Here is a 16346-nt window from a genome sequence, read left to right as displayed (position 1 = left end):
GATTTATGGTATTATTTCACATGTTTCCCTCCATTGTTCGTTCAGCCGATGGTGTCGCAGTTGGTCATCCATCCCGTTTTTGTGTCCGTGGAGGACCGCACATTTCTATCAAGTTTGTTTTTTATAAATTGCAAAGATTGTTTAGAAATTGGCGTACGCCACGTTTATAAATGAGGCCCCAGAAACAGGTTACCAGCATGCTTTTATTAGGGACTCATAACCAGATTCTGATCAGCTGTCTGTTCTTTAGCATGGGTGCTAGCATGATGGCGCTTCAGGTTGCCACGTTTTGGCAAGGCTACCGCCTGTTGGCATATGAGGCATATAGTCTTCTCTTTCGATGTGAAAAGATATTCATAGCTGTGTGAGTAGTGTGGCATAACTCCATAATCTTCAGTGCGGTTAACCATCAATCAAAACTCTCAAACACCTTGTCCTGGACATATTTTATGATAATAATGAACTACCTTAAGGGATGAAAGAGTTAGGTAACACTTTAGTTTAATTCGCGCACAACTTGGAGAAAACATAACCATCTGTTGGCTCGTCTGGTGCACGTCACAGTCCGGAGGGTGCGTTCGATTGTTGGTGTTTTTGACAACGGTGTCCAAATAATGTAATTTGCCCTAAATAGGGTGACCTGATGATTGCAGAGTAAATAATCTGCATCACAATCAGAACACAGTGACTCAGTGTCTGCTAATCACATGAACTGTTGCACTCTCAACTAAATGTGTTGCTCGTAGCAACAGCAGGTGTTGATAACACCTTCTAAAAGCCTTCAATTTTAGTTTGGAACATTTAAACATAGTATATTCATCTTTGTTTATTATAAACACCAACCTTTCACCTTTGTTACTACAAGCTGCCCTCACACCTCCCTCCCACACACACACCCACACACACACACACACCCACACACACACACACACACACACACACACACACACACACACACACACACACACACACACACACACACACACACACGCACACAAAACACAAGAATATCACTCTTTGTACCCTGATGTGCCCTTGTTTTTCTTTCTTCTTCTTTTCTTCTTTCCTCCTCCCACAGTCCACCCTTCACTTACTTTATCTCACTGTCACTGTGTCAGGATGTATTTGCAGCTAAATTATTCATTAGAGAACTGGAGGGCAATCAAAGAGACTGAAACCCTGGCTGGGTGTGCGTGTGTATACGTGCCCATGCTATGTTGAAAGTGTAGGTATATGTGTGTGTGTGTGTGTGTGTGTGTGTGTGTGTGTGTGTGTGTGTGTGTGTGTGTGTGTGTGTGTGTGTGTGTGTGTGTGTGTGTGTGTGTGTGTGTGTGTAAGAGCTGTACAGGAGGGAGTATAGCAGGCTGCAAGAAAGAGATTACATAGAAACCTGAGGGGAGCTGAACAAAGAGCCCTGCAGCTCTCCTTACAGCCCAGAGAATGCTAATATAAAAGTATAGTTTGTGTGTGTGTGTGTGTGTGTGTGTGTGTGTGTGTGTGTGTGTGTGTGTGTGTGTGTGTGTGTGTGTGTGTGTGTGTACAGTACAGAGTAGGATGTATACATATGACATAATGATTTCCCCTGACATAAACAAACATGGTTTGTTTTCTTATACCTTCACTTACCTTTTTGCCCAAAGCAATTTCAGTTCATTCGCATCAGAAAACGTCAGCACTTTGTTCAATATTCATATTTTGCATGTGAATGTCCAATTAAGGTGTCTGTTCTGCAAAAAGCAGAGAGAAAAAACTGAGACTGACAACTGGGTAAAATGAGTTTGTCATTTCAATGAACCTATCGGAGACAGACATTTGTCTTCACTTCCTTTGAGCAGATTCATTGAAATAAATTCCCTAGCATTCTACCTTAGTCTTACTCTAAACTCAAAACCAAGTAACCTAACCTGCCAACGTTCCTGAAGTAGTGGGAGAGGTCAATATGTCCTCTAAAAGCAGCAATATCTGCCTTCAATAATCCCTTCAGAGCCAACAGGATTTTCGAAGGGCAGACATGGCTTTTTCAATTTATGTAGGTTTTTATATAGTATGTATCCTCCATCGTCCCCATTACCTGAGATAGCCTTATCACTTGCTGTTGAAAAGCGGTTGACTGGTTGGCGTGGGATTATCTTTATTACACCCCATTGGTGGAGGCCTTGCCACCTGATCGCTTCCCATCGGGGGCCAGCACCTCTCTACCCCTCACTTCCACCCCCACCCTCACCCCCCTCCCCTCTTCCCTTCCTGTTGCCCTCCCCATCTCACACCCCACCCCACCACCATCCCCTTCCTATTCCCCCTTCCTTCTCCTACTTCCTCATCCTGGCTAGAAAACCAGATCCCACCTGGCCAATACCAAAATAAAAGAATGGCGCATCGCCCAACCTCATACTGGGCGACTCCAACCTCAATAGAATCCCACCTCATACCCATCCCAACATCCAAATGGCTGGGAGGAATTTCATAGGGATCTTCATAAATACCATAGACGTCTCAAACTCATTGACTACTTTCACTCCCACACACCACTCCAGCCCAGGCTATTCATACACCCCACCAACTGGGAACCCCTCACCACACAGATAGACCAGAACACCAGGACACTCATACATTTAGACATACAGGCCCTGTGCACATATCGGCCCTCGTCGGACGTCCCAGACAAGCTGACGGGGGCCAAGCACAGGGCCCTCACAGAAGTCACACACACAATATCATGAATAAACCGGCAGATAAGGGCTCCAAAATAGTCATCATGGACAAACACTCATACATTTTTGAAGCTCATAGACAGTTAAACAACACCACACATTATCTACCGATACCAGCCTCCATTCAACCCCAAGCACAACTACTGGCCCATCTCCCTCTACACCAATAAATTAATTACCGCAAAAGAAAAAGGTTACCTCTTCGGCCCGATAATCCCCGCACCCGCCTCTTCTACCTGCTACCAAAAATTCATAAAGACCCTTCTACCTGGACCATCCCCTATGGGATTCCTCCCGGTCATCCCACCATTTCAGATTGCAATAGCACCTCTTACCTCGTCTCCCAGTATTTAGTACACCATTTAGGCCCCCTCTCCATCCAACACCCCAGCCACATTAGAGACACATATATTTCCTGGACCTCACCAGACCCATGGTTGTCCCCAACCAAGCCTTCCTTTTCACTTTAGACGTAGACAGTCTGTACACAAATATCAATACCACTTTGGGCCTCCAAGCAGTTTCTTCCATCCTCACACAAAACCCGGACCACTTTAGACCAGATCAACACATCCTGCAATTGCTCTCCATCTGTTTACAAAACAATGACTTTATCTTCCACGATCAACACTTCCTCCAAATTTACGGGACAGCCATGGGTCAGCGCTTCGCACCATCGTATGCCAACATATACAGTACATGAGCGAGTGGGAGCGGGAGGGCTTGGCCAAATGCATCCTTTTACCTGCCCTCTACCTCCGGTACCTCAATGGTATAATCGGCATTTGGCCCCACCCCATTACATCCTTTCCCCAGTTTCTGAACACCCGAATTTTATCATTTTACGGAGCGGACAAAGACGCTGGAAGCTTTAGACCCTGCTCAACAGGATGCATTTACCAAGGAGGGGGAAGGGTATTTAGGGAGACGAAGCAAGACAAAGAGAGACGAAGAGACACGGTGGGAGCCGAAGAGAGACAGCGGGAGATCGAGAGAGACGAAGACAGATGGCAGGAGATGAAGAGGGACAACGATTTAGGAGAAGTGACAGACAAACATTGAGAATTATAGATATAGTTAGATAGATTTACAGTTTTGAAGATACTTTACAGTTGTGTCATGGTGGACAGAACTTTGAGTAATGAGTGAAAAACGCCTCTGGATGCTCTGCTATTTGTTCATAAGATCTGTATATAGGTTCATGATACCACTATCAAACGTTTGCATTATCATAGTGACATCCTCTGTATATATTTCCAGCTTTCAAAATGTTTAGCTGTGCGCTTGTGTTACCCATATCAAAAATAATATCATTTTCAAAATCCGTTTTTTGTGTGATTTTGTGTCCAAAATGTTCATATATTATGTCAAAATGAAAAAAATAACTATCAGGTTGTATAGGTGAGGTTGTCCTAAAAAGAAAGATACCAAACATTGACATGCTAAACATTTCGTAATGGGATTTAGTAAGACAAATACAAATCAATTATTTGTCCAAATTAACCCCAAGACTCCAAAGGGTTAAGGAGGGGCAGCCTGGGCTTCTGAAGCATTGTTGTTCCCACAGTGGGTACAAGCTCATGCTTACCTAAGATTGGCTTTACTCTCTAGGGACAGCTGGGCGCCAGTTTATCTGGCCCCAGGTGCTCCGGTAAACACTTTATTTGTAGATGATCGTTTTAGTTAGACGTATTGTCTGAGCTTGTTTAGTCTGGCATTTGAAGAATGTTGATAACCCTAGCAACTAGTTAAAACCTCTTCCTATTTTTGAAATCTTCAGAGTTGGTTTGGCAACCGCTGTGGCAACTCGTGTCTACAGTAAATGTGTTGTCAATTCTCCGGCCATAACTCCGAATAAACCCAACAGTGTTTTGCCATCAAGTTCCCGCTCTCCCGTGTCTCTCTGGGTTTCGTCTCCATTGCTTCAGAAATTTTCACCACAATGGCTTGGGCTAAGACAAATGCCACACACTCCCAGTATTTCCCACTCAATCGTGGGACCAGACAAATATTTCTGCAATTATTTGGAATAATAAAACCCCCTAAGATTCGTAAAGATTTAATTCTGAGAAAAAGAATCATCAAGAGCGCTAGCCTTATCCAATTTCCAGTTCTATTATTTTTGCAAAGATTGTACGTAATTTGCTATGCGCGGTAACACCTCACTACTGGCTTGCTTGGATCGGCTCTTCCATTACAGTTGTATTCCTACAAGTGTAATCCGTTAGTTTACCATTCTCTTAGAACTTGGGAACAGTGTAAGAAATGTTTTGGATTGAAGCGCATGATAACAGAGGTCAAAGTGTATGACAGTGTATATGACAGGATGTATGACCTGCTAGAAGATTAGCATGACACGCTGTTATAGGCATGTGACGGCTGTATGACAGTGTTTAACATGATTCTTAGCCTCTGAGTTAAGGCATATGACAAGCATGATCATTTCTGACATGGGTCTCAGCTAATCTGAACAGAGCATAAATACTGCTTTGAACGGGTACTTTGGGACTGTAATGCCCTCTCTTGTAGCATGTGAAGGACACCATATTGTACCATATGCTGTATGTGATGACTACTTCCAAAATATATGTATCCTGATTTTGAAACTCAAAGTGAGATTTTTCTAACAAATAATAATAATACACAACGTATAATTATGCATAGAGTGCAGTAAAATATAATAAAACATGACAATATACTTTATTTAAAGTGGAGAGTTATGCTGATTTAAAAAGAGGTAGTAGAAATGTGCAACATATGCAGGATTTACAATAAAAAGAACAAGACATTATTGTCATGATGGAATGTTTTCAAGGTATGTTTACAAGATTCAACACTGATCAGAACACTCCAGATGGGCTTCTAATCCCGTGTAGGAAGTTCTGAGCCACTCTTAAACACTCAAAGAGTGGATTGTTCCTTTGGTCCCAGGTGGAGATGAAGCTGCGTGTCGTCAGTCGCTCGTATGTTTCTTTTTCTTCATTAACTTGTTATTTTATTCTTTACACAAAGATGTTTCCTCTGCAGGTTATTTGAAGTAAATGAAGTCATATTAATACATTGAATTAATGTTAATACTAACCCTCCGAGGACCCTCAATAAAATACTACTTTCACTAATTGTAACATATCTCTAGATGTAATTGGATTGAAGCTTTCCTTTCAATTCCTTTATAATGTCGTGCTGTGGCTTCATGATTTGCATTTGTTTAACACACAGCAACAGACTCAGTCTCCAGGCTTTGTGTTAAGCTAGGCTAATTGCGTCCCAACTCAATACTGAATGTACAGACAGAGTGGTACCATGATTAATCACATATTTAAATATTGCTATATATTTGTATTTTGGCTAAGGCTTGTGCTGTCCACCTTCATGACCCGATCACTGCAGCTGTGGTAAAGGGAGAACTGGGGGAGAACACCACAGAACTGAGGAACCACTGAGCAATGTTTTACAGAATGGCTGTCATCGTGTTCGAGTGTTTGATGGACACAATGACAGGTCCAACCGGTCAGCCTGTCTCACTGCAGGCCAACACAATATACTCACAGAAAACGACAGACAGCAACACACACACACCCACACACACACACACACACACACACACACACACACACACACACACACACACACACACACACACACACACACACACACACACACACACACACACACACACACACACACACACACACACACACACAGGATTCCATTTCACAGTCTGCTAGAGTCTGACAATCTTTCCAATCGGCTAAGGCTCATACACTGACACTCAGTGACACCCCAAACTATTTTTGAGTGATATCTCTGAATGCATTACACAGCAGTCACACTCTGTGGGACCGGCAGAGGCTCAGCTCCTTCATGCTTTGCTGTTGCTTGCTAAAAAAAAATATATACATCCCAATATGTCCTTCAGTTTGACAAAGGAATTAGAAACCAGGTGTCATGTTTATATAGCTTACCCCTCTTTGTCCACTCCAGAGGTGGAAGAAGTACTCTGTAAAACATCTCTGGTACAAGTAAAAGTTCTGTATTCAAAATTATACTTAAGTAAAAGTATTAGCATTAGAATATATTTCAATTAACAAAAGTGAAAGTACTCAAGCCCTTTGAAGCGGCATATACAGTGGGGCAAAAAAGTATTTAGTCAGCCACCAATTGTGCAAGTTCTCCCATTTAAAAAGATGAGAGAGGCCTGTAATTTTTATCATAGGTATACCTCAACTATGAGAGACACAATGAGAAAAAGAAATCCAGAAAATCACATTGTAGGATTTTTAAAGAATTTATTTTCAAATGATTGTGGAAAATAAGTATTTGGTCAATAACAAAAGTTCATCTCAATACTTTGTTATATACCCTTTGTTGGCAATGACAGAGGTCAAACGTTTTCTGTAAGTCTTCACAAGGTTTTCACACACTGTTGCTGGTATTTTGGCCCATTCCTCCATGCAGATCTCCTCTAAAGCAGTGATGTTTTGGGGCTGTCGCTGGGCAACACAGACTTTCAACTCCCTCCAAAGATTTTCTATGGGGTTGAGATCTGGAGACTGGCTAGGCCACTCCAGGACCTTGAAATGCTTCTTACGAAGCCACTCCTTTGTTGCCCTGGCGGTGTGTTTGGGATCATTGTCATGCTGAAAGACCCAGCCACGCTTCATCTTCAGTGCCCTTGCTGATGGAAGAAGGTTTTCACTCAAAATCTCACTATACATGGCCCCATTCATTCTTTCCTTTACACGGATCAGTCGTCCTGGTCCCTTTGCAGAAAAACAGCCCCAAAGCATGATGTTTCCACCCCCATGCTTCACAGTAGGTATGGTGTTCTTTGGATGCAACTCTGCATTCTTTCTCCTCCAAACTCGACCAGTTGAGTTTTTACCAAAAAGTTCTATTTTTGTTTCATCTGACCATATGACATTCTCCCAATCCTCTTCTGGATCATCCAAATGCCCTCTAGCAAACTTCAGACGGGCCTGGACATGTACTGGCTTAAGCAGGGGGACACGTCTGGAACTGCAGGATTTAAGTCCCTGGCGGCGTAGTGTGTTACTGATGGTAGCCTCTGTTACTTTGGTCCCAGCTCTCTGCAGGTCATTCACTAGGTCCCCCGTGTGGTTCTGGGATTTTTGCTCACCATTCTTGTGATCATTTTGACCCCACGGGGTGAGATCTTGCGTGAAGCCCCAGATCGAGGGAGATTAGCAGTGGTCTTGTATGTCTTCCATTTTCTAATAATTGCTCCCACAGTTGATTTCTTCACACCAAGCTGCTTACCTATTGCAGATTCAGTTTTCCCAGCCTGGTGCAGGTCTACAATGTTGTCTCTGGTCTCCTTTGACAGCTCTTTGGTCTTGGCCATAGTGGAGTTTGGAGTATGACTGTTTGAGGTTGTGGACAGGTGTCTTTTATACTGATAACGAGTTCAAAAAGGTGCCATTAATACAGGTAACGAGTGGAGGACAGAGGAGCCTCTTAAAGAAGAAGTTACAGGTCTGTGAGAGCCAGAAATCTTGCTTGTTTGTAGGTGACCAAATACTTATTTTACAGAGGAATTTACCAATTAATTCATTAAAAATCCTACAATGTGATTTCCTGGATTGTTTTTTCTCATTTTGTCTCTCATAGTTGAAGTGTACCTATGATAAAAATTACAGGCCTCTCTCATCTTTTTAAATGGGAGAACTTGCACAATTGGTGGCTGACTAAATACTTTTTTGCCCCACTGTATATAGTACATTTAGTGTTGCACTTGGTAAAAGGTTTATCTGAACTACTTTATATACTACTGTGAAGCTTAAACCATGATCACATATGATCAATTTTAATTTGATTAATTTTTTTGCATTAATAATCTAAATCTGCAAAGTAACTAAATCCATGAAATTAATGTAGGAGGGGTGAAAAGTATATTTACTGTAAAATAGCACATTTAGTAGCGCAATGTGATAATACTCAAGTTAAGTACAAGTACTTCATTGCTGTACTTTAGTACCACACTGTTAGATGGTTATACGATAATAGTTAAGGTCAAATTTCTAAAAAGGAGTACAATGAGGCAGGAAACACTTGTAAAGAAACCCCCAGGTTAGTCTAACTTAATTGGAAAATTAAAAGGTAAATTATTCTCGGTTACAGAGAAATTTCACGGGCCGAGTATCTTGGTAAACTTTGACCTACAGCGACCGTAGTGGGTAACGCTCTTGAATGCAGCTCAATGACGCCTCCCCATCCACTACCCTCGTTATGCCTAGCCTATGTTAAAATATGGAGTCTTTACTGTCCGGACTTAGTTTTTCTTCTTCTTCAGTCGTCTTATAGTATAGTTTTAGGGTTTGCTTAGTTTGTTTTTGTGTATTCTTGTTTGGTATTTAGTTGTTTTGCCCTTAGCTTTTGTTTAAAACCGTGTTTTGCCTTTTTAGTTTTTACTTGTTTAGCTTTAGTCTTGCTTTGTTTTATTTGGCCCCCTGTTTTCATAGTGATTTAACCTATCTTTTTTTTCAAGGGTTTTGGTCAAATGTAAAGCATTGTATTGTGTCTAATTCCCCAGGTGGTGTTGTCGGTCCTCTGTCTCCTTTAAACATCTAATTTAATATAAATCATAAAAATGAAACACCACCCCTTCCCACAAAGAGGACCATAGTTTCTACTGACAGCAGTGTGTTGAGTTTCAGATTTAATGTCAGTTTTTGTGTGTGTTTTTTATTTTCAAATGCAAAAAGTGACATTGGAATCTTCACTGTATTCGTATGAGTCTTTCTCACTGATATAGAGAAAAATACAATATTCATATGTATAAGAGCCTGCAGCTGTTCAGCAAGCTAACTGGGTTTGTCTGTGCGGAGCTGTGTGCTGTTAGAGACCCTCAGAAGCCGCTGAGGCAGCCATATTTCCACAGGGACGGTGAATATAAGCTTAACTTAGTTCTGTTAGGAGATGAACTGAGTTAAGATATTGGATATACCTCTAAAATGTTTGGGAGAAAGTAATGACTGTTCTTTTCTACTTTATTTTTAGCTTTAGTATTCCACTTCTTGACAACACACAGAGACACACACACTCAGAAGGGGAATAAGTACTTAGATTTTAAAAGTATCAATACGGCGGTGCTACAAGTAAAACACCTGCATTCAAATGAACTCATTCAGTACTCATTATGAAGAATGGTCCCTTTTGTTATTATAATATTCTGGTAATGGATGCATTAATGTGTTCATCACTTCAATGGTGCACATTGTAAAAATGGGGTTCATTTGAATAACTTCACTACTGGGGGGCTTCACTTAGAATCGGAGGATGAAACTAGGGTAACCCAATGCGGGACAAGTTACTGCATTGCTAAGGGCTAGTTTAGATTGAAATATGTCTATCGAACCCTTAAAAATAAACATTCCTACTGAAACAATTAGCTTATATATATATAAATACAAACACTTTATTATGGTTTGATTGTTTGCACAAACTATGCAAGTGAAGGAATTAAATATATTTGTTTTAAATTGTGTTTTTCGTAAATATTGTTGTTTTCTCTTTCTCTTGCGATCTCCGAGTCTGGAAAAAGGACCAGAGCTAACTTACTGTCACAGTCTGATAAATCCTGATAAATCCACAAATCGATGCTTTGATTATGAACCAGGCGTTTCTTGTGAGTTTCGGGGAAGTATCGCTGCAGGTCCACTGCAACTCTTACTTCTTTTATATCCAGGCTGAAAACATTTCTTTTTGCCGCTGCTTTTAATTGAACTGTTCTTATCTGACATTGCACTGTCACTTTTATTCTGCATTGTAACTTTTATTCATGTATTTTATACCTGTTGTGTTTATTTTATTAGCTTTGCTTTTAAATAACTGTTGTAATGCCTTTTTATAATGTGTTTCTGCTGCACTATTTCTTAATGCTCTTAATGTCTTTCATTTTCCATTGCCTTGCTCAAGGGCACCACGGTAGGGGCCCAGGAGGTGAACTGGGACCTCTCCAAGTGCCAGTCCACCCTAACCTTTAGTAATGTATCATAAATTATTAATTGATATGTTGTATTAATAATCTAAATCTCTAAAGCGGCCAGTAACTAAATACGTAAAATAAACATAGTGGAGTATTACGTATAAGCATATAAAAGTATATGAGCATAATGTAAAAATACTCAAGTAAAATACAAGGGCCTCAATTGTTTAGTGGAGTAAGTGAGTAAATGTACTTGGTGTGTCCACCATGCACTGCACTGAAAAAACTGAAACGTTGACTTAAATTACATGTATTACATCATCAGATCTCACATAACTTTATAAGGTTTGTTAAAAGAAATAATATTAAGTTGAACCTAATGTTTTTTATTTTTACTTAATATTATTGCTTTTCACTAACCTAAAACAGTTATGTGAAATCTGTTGACGTAACACATTTAATTAAATTCAACGTTTCAGTTGCGTAACGTTGTGAGGCTGGAGCATCATTGTGAATACTCTGTCTGCGCGCCGCTCTCGTCAATCACCCTGAAGTACCCACTCCTGTGATTTAATGACCTTTAAGTGCAGAGTTAGCATTTGGTGATGTTGTTTTATTCCTGCTGTCTATTTGTGGACACATTTATAGGAACAAAGCTCTCTTCTTTGACAATCAACTGCTGTTTCCATAATCATTACATTATGCAATTGCGGGATGTGAATAGCGCTGCAGCCCACACCTATCTGGGTGTTTGTCAGAGTCTCTTGGAGGCCAAGCAGCACTCCCTCTCTGCAGGTGCTGCGTTTGTCTAAACAGAGAACACCAACAGTTCCACACCAGCGGCGGATGAATAAGGACCGTCCCTTCGAATGTGCTCAACCTGCATAAACCCTGAGATGTATTATAGTTAGTGAAGGAGCCACGAATGTCAGAGTGGGAATTTCTGATTTAATAAGGTTTTTAAATGTTTATATTTTGGCATTGGTAATATGATTATATTTGGATCAGTTTTGTGTTGGATCAGTTTTGTGTTGGATCAGTTGGGTCACATGGTTATGGGGGGCACACATAGTTAATATAATCACCTGTTCACCTCTGTGAGGTGTGTGTCGAAGAGAGGGTGAGAGGGTCGCTGTATTTCTTGTTGACTGCAACATGTGATAGCTGGATGATTCCAAATGTTTCTTTGTGAACGTTACACTAAGTTGATTTTCATTATAGGTCCCCAAATTATGCAAAATGCACTTTTTGCTGTCTTTTATACATAAATATGTGTCCCCGGTGTAAGGAGACTCACAAAGTGTCCGAAAATACAACTCTCTCTCTCCTCCTTACCCACATCTCTAAAAACGGGGTACAAACGAGCTGATCCAGATTTGCGTTTACATTAGCAAGCATCGCTAACACTCAGCGCTAACGCTTTACTGGAGAGACTATGTGTAATATAAAGGTCCTGTCCTTGTGGTAAACTGAGAGAGAAACGTTTGAGCTCCATACTGTTTCAGAAATAATGCTGGATGTGGTTTGGAACATAATGTGGCGTTTAATCACGGCAGCGTTTAGCTGAGTTTCTCCCGGTAGAAAACTCTCTTCAGAGGAGAGATCGTGACGCTCCAAAGGGGCGCGGCCAGCAGCAGCTCCAAAGGGGCGTGGCCAACAGCAGCTCCAAAGGGGCGTGGCCAGCAGCAGCTAGTTCATTTAAAGCTACAGTCACAGAATCAGCACTTCAGGAACAGGGCTGAGATAGAGGGGGATGAGGCGTACTACAATGGGGGATCTGTTTGGTATTTTGAGCAAAACACTTCACAGACATGTTTTGTATAGATATGGCCCTATGAAATATTGTTCAAATATAGCATAATAGGAGACCTTTAAATTAAGATCTTGTTGGATGCATTTTGGGATCTCAGCACAAAATTTTGATTGTGCGTCTGACAAAGGCAACTAGGCCCGACCTCAGCGTCTCAGAGACTTTGTTTGTTCCTGCAGTCGATACATTTACTATAGAACCCCCGCACTCTGCAGAAGAGTAGGGGAGAGTGGGGGCGGTTGCAACACTTTTTACATTTCCTTCAGTTTCTCAGCAACCGTATATATTAGAAAGACAAAACAATTATATATTAAAGCCATATATGTCACCTACCTGTCTATATTGATGCAACATTTGTACATAGGATACTATGGAAGTAATTTGTACTTTAATGCACCCTGAAAATTGTTGCAACTGTCCCCATATATGGGGACAGTTGCAACAGTGCCGAGGGGCAGTTGCAACAGTCAATTAGATGTAATAAAACTCATACTTAGGCATTATTCTTCAAATCTTTTTTAGTTTATTTGAGAACAGAGTTCATTGAACTAATTATTAAAGTTAAAAACAGAGTTCATTGACTTAAAAATATTCAAATTTACAACAATATACAAGCAGTAATGATTTCATAACACCATCAAACTGTTGGCAAAAACAGAGTTTACAACAATATACAAGCAGTAATGATTTCATAACACAAAAACAGAGTTCATTGACTGTGCAATACAGTGAGGCCCTCGTGTGGTGTTGAAAATGTTGCAAAAACTGAAGAAAATGCTCTTCCAACATCTATCCCGACTTGTTTGCGGCACCAATGCATCCAGGCGGGCCATCCCGGATGAAATGGTCCTTAAAATGGACCCGCGGGAAGATGAACATGGGTGGAATCATGTTCCCTAATGCATTGCCCGCACATGCAACGGTCACGAGCGTTCCTCTTTCTCCGGAGGTTAGGCTACTGCCCCCACCTGTCTGACGCCGCGCCCGGCAACAACATTTTCTGGTTCTTGGACCGTTGTGACCCCAGTCTCGTCCATATTCCATATGTCTGTTCCTTCAAAATTATATCTGTCAATTACCATGGCAAGATTATCATAGAACATGGACACATTATGGCGATTAAAACTTGTGTTCCGAGACAGACTAGTAGCTTGAGGGCACCGTATAGACAGACAGGGGTGTCGTTTCATGAACCCGAAAAACCACTCCCGGCCAGCCATGGAGCACTCATTCCAGGTATCAGGGTAGGAGCACTTAGAAGAAAGCCAGTTGGAAGGCCAATCGACGAACCTGCAAAATGGATGTTAAATGAAAATAGAGGTAGAAGGATAAATTTGTTTTATGAATTTATCTTATCTTATTATTTCACGGCCTCATATTCTTATATAATTCTCCCTACCAACCCTCCCTTTAGGCCTACACTCTGCTTTAATATCTTCCTCATGCTTACCTCTTTAGTGCTGAGACCATAGAAAAGGTCAGCTGCTCTTCTAAGATAATCTGCCAAACTATCCTCCTGTTCAGCTGAGAACACCCTCCTGGGAGTCCAGTACCCTGTCCTCATCTCTTCTCCTGGACCTAGCCTTTCTCTTTTTTTCATAAAGCGGTAGAGGGTTGTGTGGCAAATGGAATACTGTTTTGCAACAGACCTCACTGTCCTGCGTTCATTTGTCACTGTAGCAGCTGCTAAGGACATAATAGGTAAAGGGACACCCCTATCTGTTGTCCTCTTTCTGTCTCGTGGCATACTGAAAAAAACAAAACAAAAATGTAGGATACACTGCAACCTAGTTTGACTTTTAAAAAAGAAATGTGTCTGAAACACAAAGAGGAGATACCTGGCTATTGTAATATGTTATTTATATAACCGATGAATTGCCCTATATATGTCTTTGATCTAATTTGCATTATTGTTGTCATGAGGGACAGTTGCAACACCATGTGGGGACAGTTGCAACAAAACGTTGCAACTGTCCCCCACCTGGCAGCCACCTTAAAACAAGCTATGCTAGCCTAACACATTAGCTTTAACACATGGTACTTAAGTCTGTTTAGAGCTAAGAAACTGCACATTCAAACTAACATAACTACAAATATGTATACTTAAAAAGTTTAGACAATATGACAAAAAATCTGATCACAAAAAAAGTTACTTTTATACCTTGAAATTCAGTTCTCCCTGAAGGAATGATGACATGTGGCTGTTAATGTCCAGTAAGAAGGAGGGGTCTACTGAGCATGTGCAGTAGGCGTGTCATGACTCTAGCTCATTCCTGATTGGAGAAATCAGCAATGTTGCAACTGCCACACGTTGCAACTGCCCCCACTCTCCCCTATAAGGTTGGAGAAGTAGTTCTTTAATTTAATATGGCTTTGTATGATTAAAAGTAACACGATCATAGACCCAACGCAGTCCTCTATTGATGTTGTTGTGAGTGGCGTTCGGGAGAAAATCTGAGACGTAAACAGTGATGTCATGATGCAGCACCAGTCCAACTCTGGGCGGTGGAAACAACAATAATAATATATTAAAAGATAGGGACATAGTCTATAGTGGAAACATATTGCTTCCAACAGAAGTGTCAGTACAATTTTAATTCATATTTGTGTGCATTTCCTCTTCGGAAAGTGGCGCTGTACTGAGAGTGGCAATTTTATTTTGTAATTCTTAGCGTGCACTTCCTGTTCTGAGAGTGGCGGTGTCCTCAGAGTGGAGGTGTCCTGAGATTGCCGCCTGCAAGCAGGCTCTCGTGAAAAATGTGGCTTGACTTGCTTGAATATAATTTACAATATAATCAGATTATTTAAACTGTTTAATACAGACTGATGCTTTAATAAATCAGTGTTTTGCAGATTGATAGACAATTAAAACTTAACAAAACATGTTTGCGGCTGACTAAGTATAGTTTAAATAAAGACACAGAACACTGGAGGTTCAGCAGGTGTTTAGTACTTGAATTACTCTGGCATCTAAGGCTTTTTTTCTTGTGTTCTGAATAGCAATTACAACTCTCTGAACCTATCACAGGTCTGGGGTCTATTCCAAAAAAAACGACCCATGTCTATCATATTATTCAGAGACATTATCCATACTCAGATTACTCAGAGAGACCGGTCATAACCATAAACCAAACAACAGAGAGACCCCTGGGTTCTTATGTTGACAAACTGTCATTTAAAGAGGATTTAACAGATGGAAAAACACTACGTAATCTGTGTGGAATAGTGAAGTTGTCTCCCTGGCTGTTGTCTCAGCTGTTTGGATTCATTGGGATAAATATGCCTTTACGACATCACATTATCTACCAGGAGGCTAACCTTGTCAGCTGTGACTTTATTACAGTTATATGGATGTGAGCCTGTAATATCTCTCAGCTTGTTGAATTAGGCCCATGATGGAAATGTTGAAAAATAAATGAGCACGACTATTTTATAGCACATTTGGTTTTTTATATGGCTTTTTACATCAATGTCATAAAATAGCTGGATTTGTCAGGTGCTTAATATGCTGGATTAAAGCCTCCCTGTCTCTTATTTTAGAGACACAATCTTTTAGCATTTTATGAGGACATCTCCCTCACTACACTGAATTACATACCATTTATATCTTTCCTATCCGTGCCCATGGCCCCCATTCTCTCTCAGGCTTCTTGTATAAAAAGGTGAGGCCAGATTGATATTTTGCTCCAGTTGAGGCTTGATGGTGATGACTCAGTTTCACATTGCCTCTCTTCTTAATGAATAGAGGCTTGCATCAGTGTAAGGAAAAAAAGATAAAACAGAGGAGAGCAAACAGATCTGCACAGCCTCAAGCCTCTTCTCTCGTTCCGGCCTTGAACCTCAGCATCCTGCCGGAGAGAGCAAACAAAAAGCAGAG

At 40.9% G+C, this 16346-nt stretch overlaps 1 long non-coding RNA gene across 1 annotated transcript; it reads right to left on the bottom strand.

Annotated features, from left to right (window-relative positions):
• Positions 1–12969: 12969 nt before the first annotated feature.
• Positions 12970–14790, bottom strand: LOC134871111 (uncharacterized). Its single transcript, XR_010166633.1, has 2 exons — positions 14631–14790; positions 12970–13759 (listed from the first exon to the last, which is right to left on the bottom strand). It is a non-coding gene; the product is annotated as an uncharacterized LOC134871111 (long non-coding RNA).
• Between the last annotated feature and the right edge of the window lie 1556 nt (positions 14791–16346).

Source organism: Eleginops maclovinus, chromosome 10 (genome assembly GCF_036324505.1).
Source record: "Eleginops maclovinus isolate JMC-PN-2008 ecotype Puerto Natales chromosome 10, JC_Emac_rtc_rv5, whole genome shotgun sequence".
Lineage (NCBI taxonomy): Eukaryota > Metazoa > Chordata > Actinopteri > Perciformes > Eleginopidae > Eleginops > Eleginops maclovinus.
Note: the sequence above shows the minus strand (reverse complement) of the source record. Positions and strands in the feature narration are given on the sequence as shown.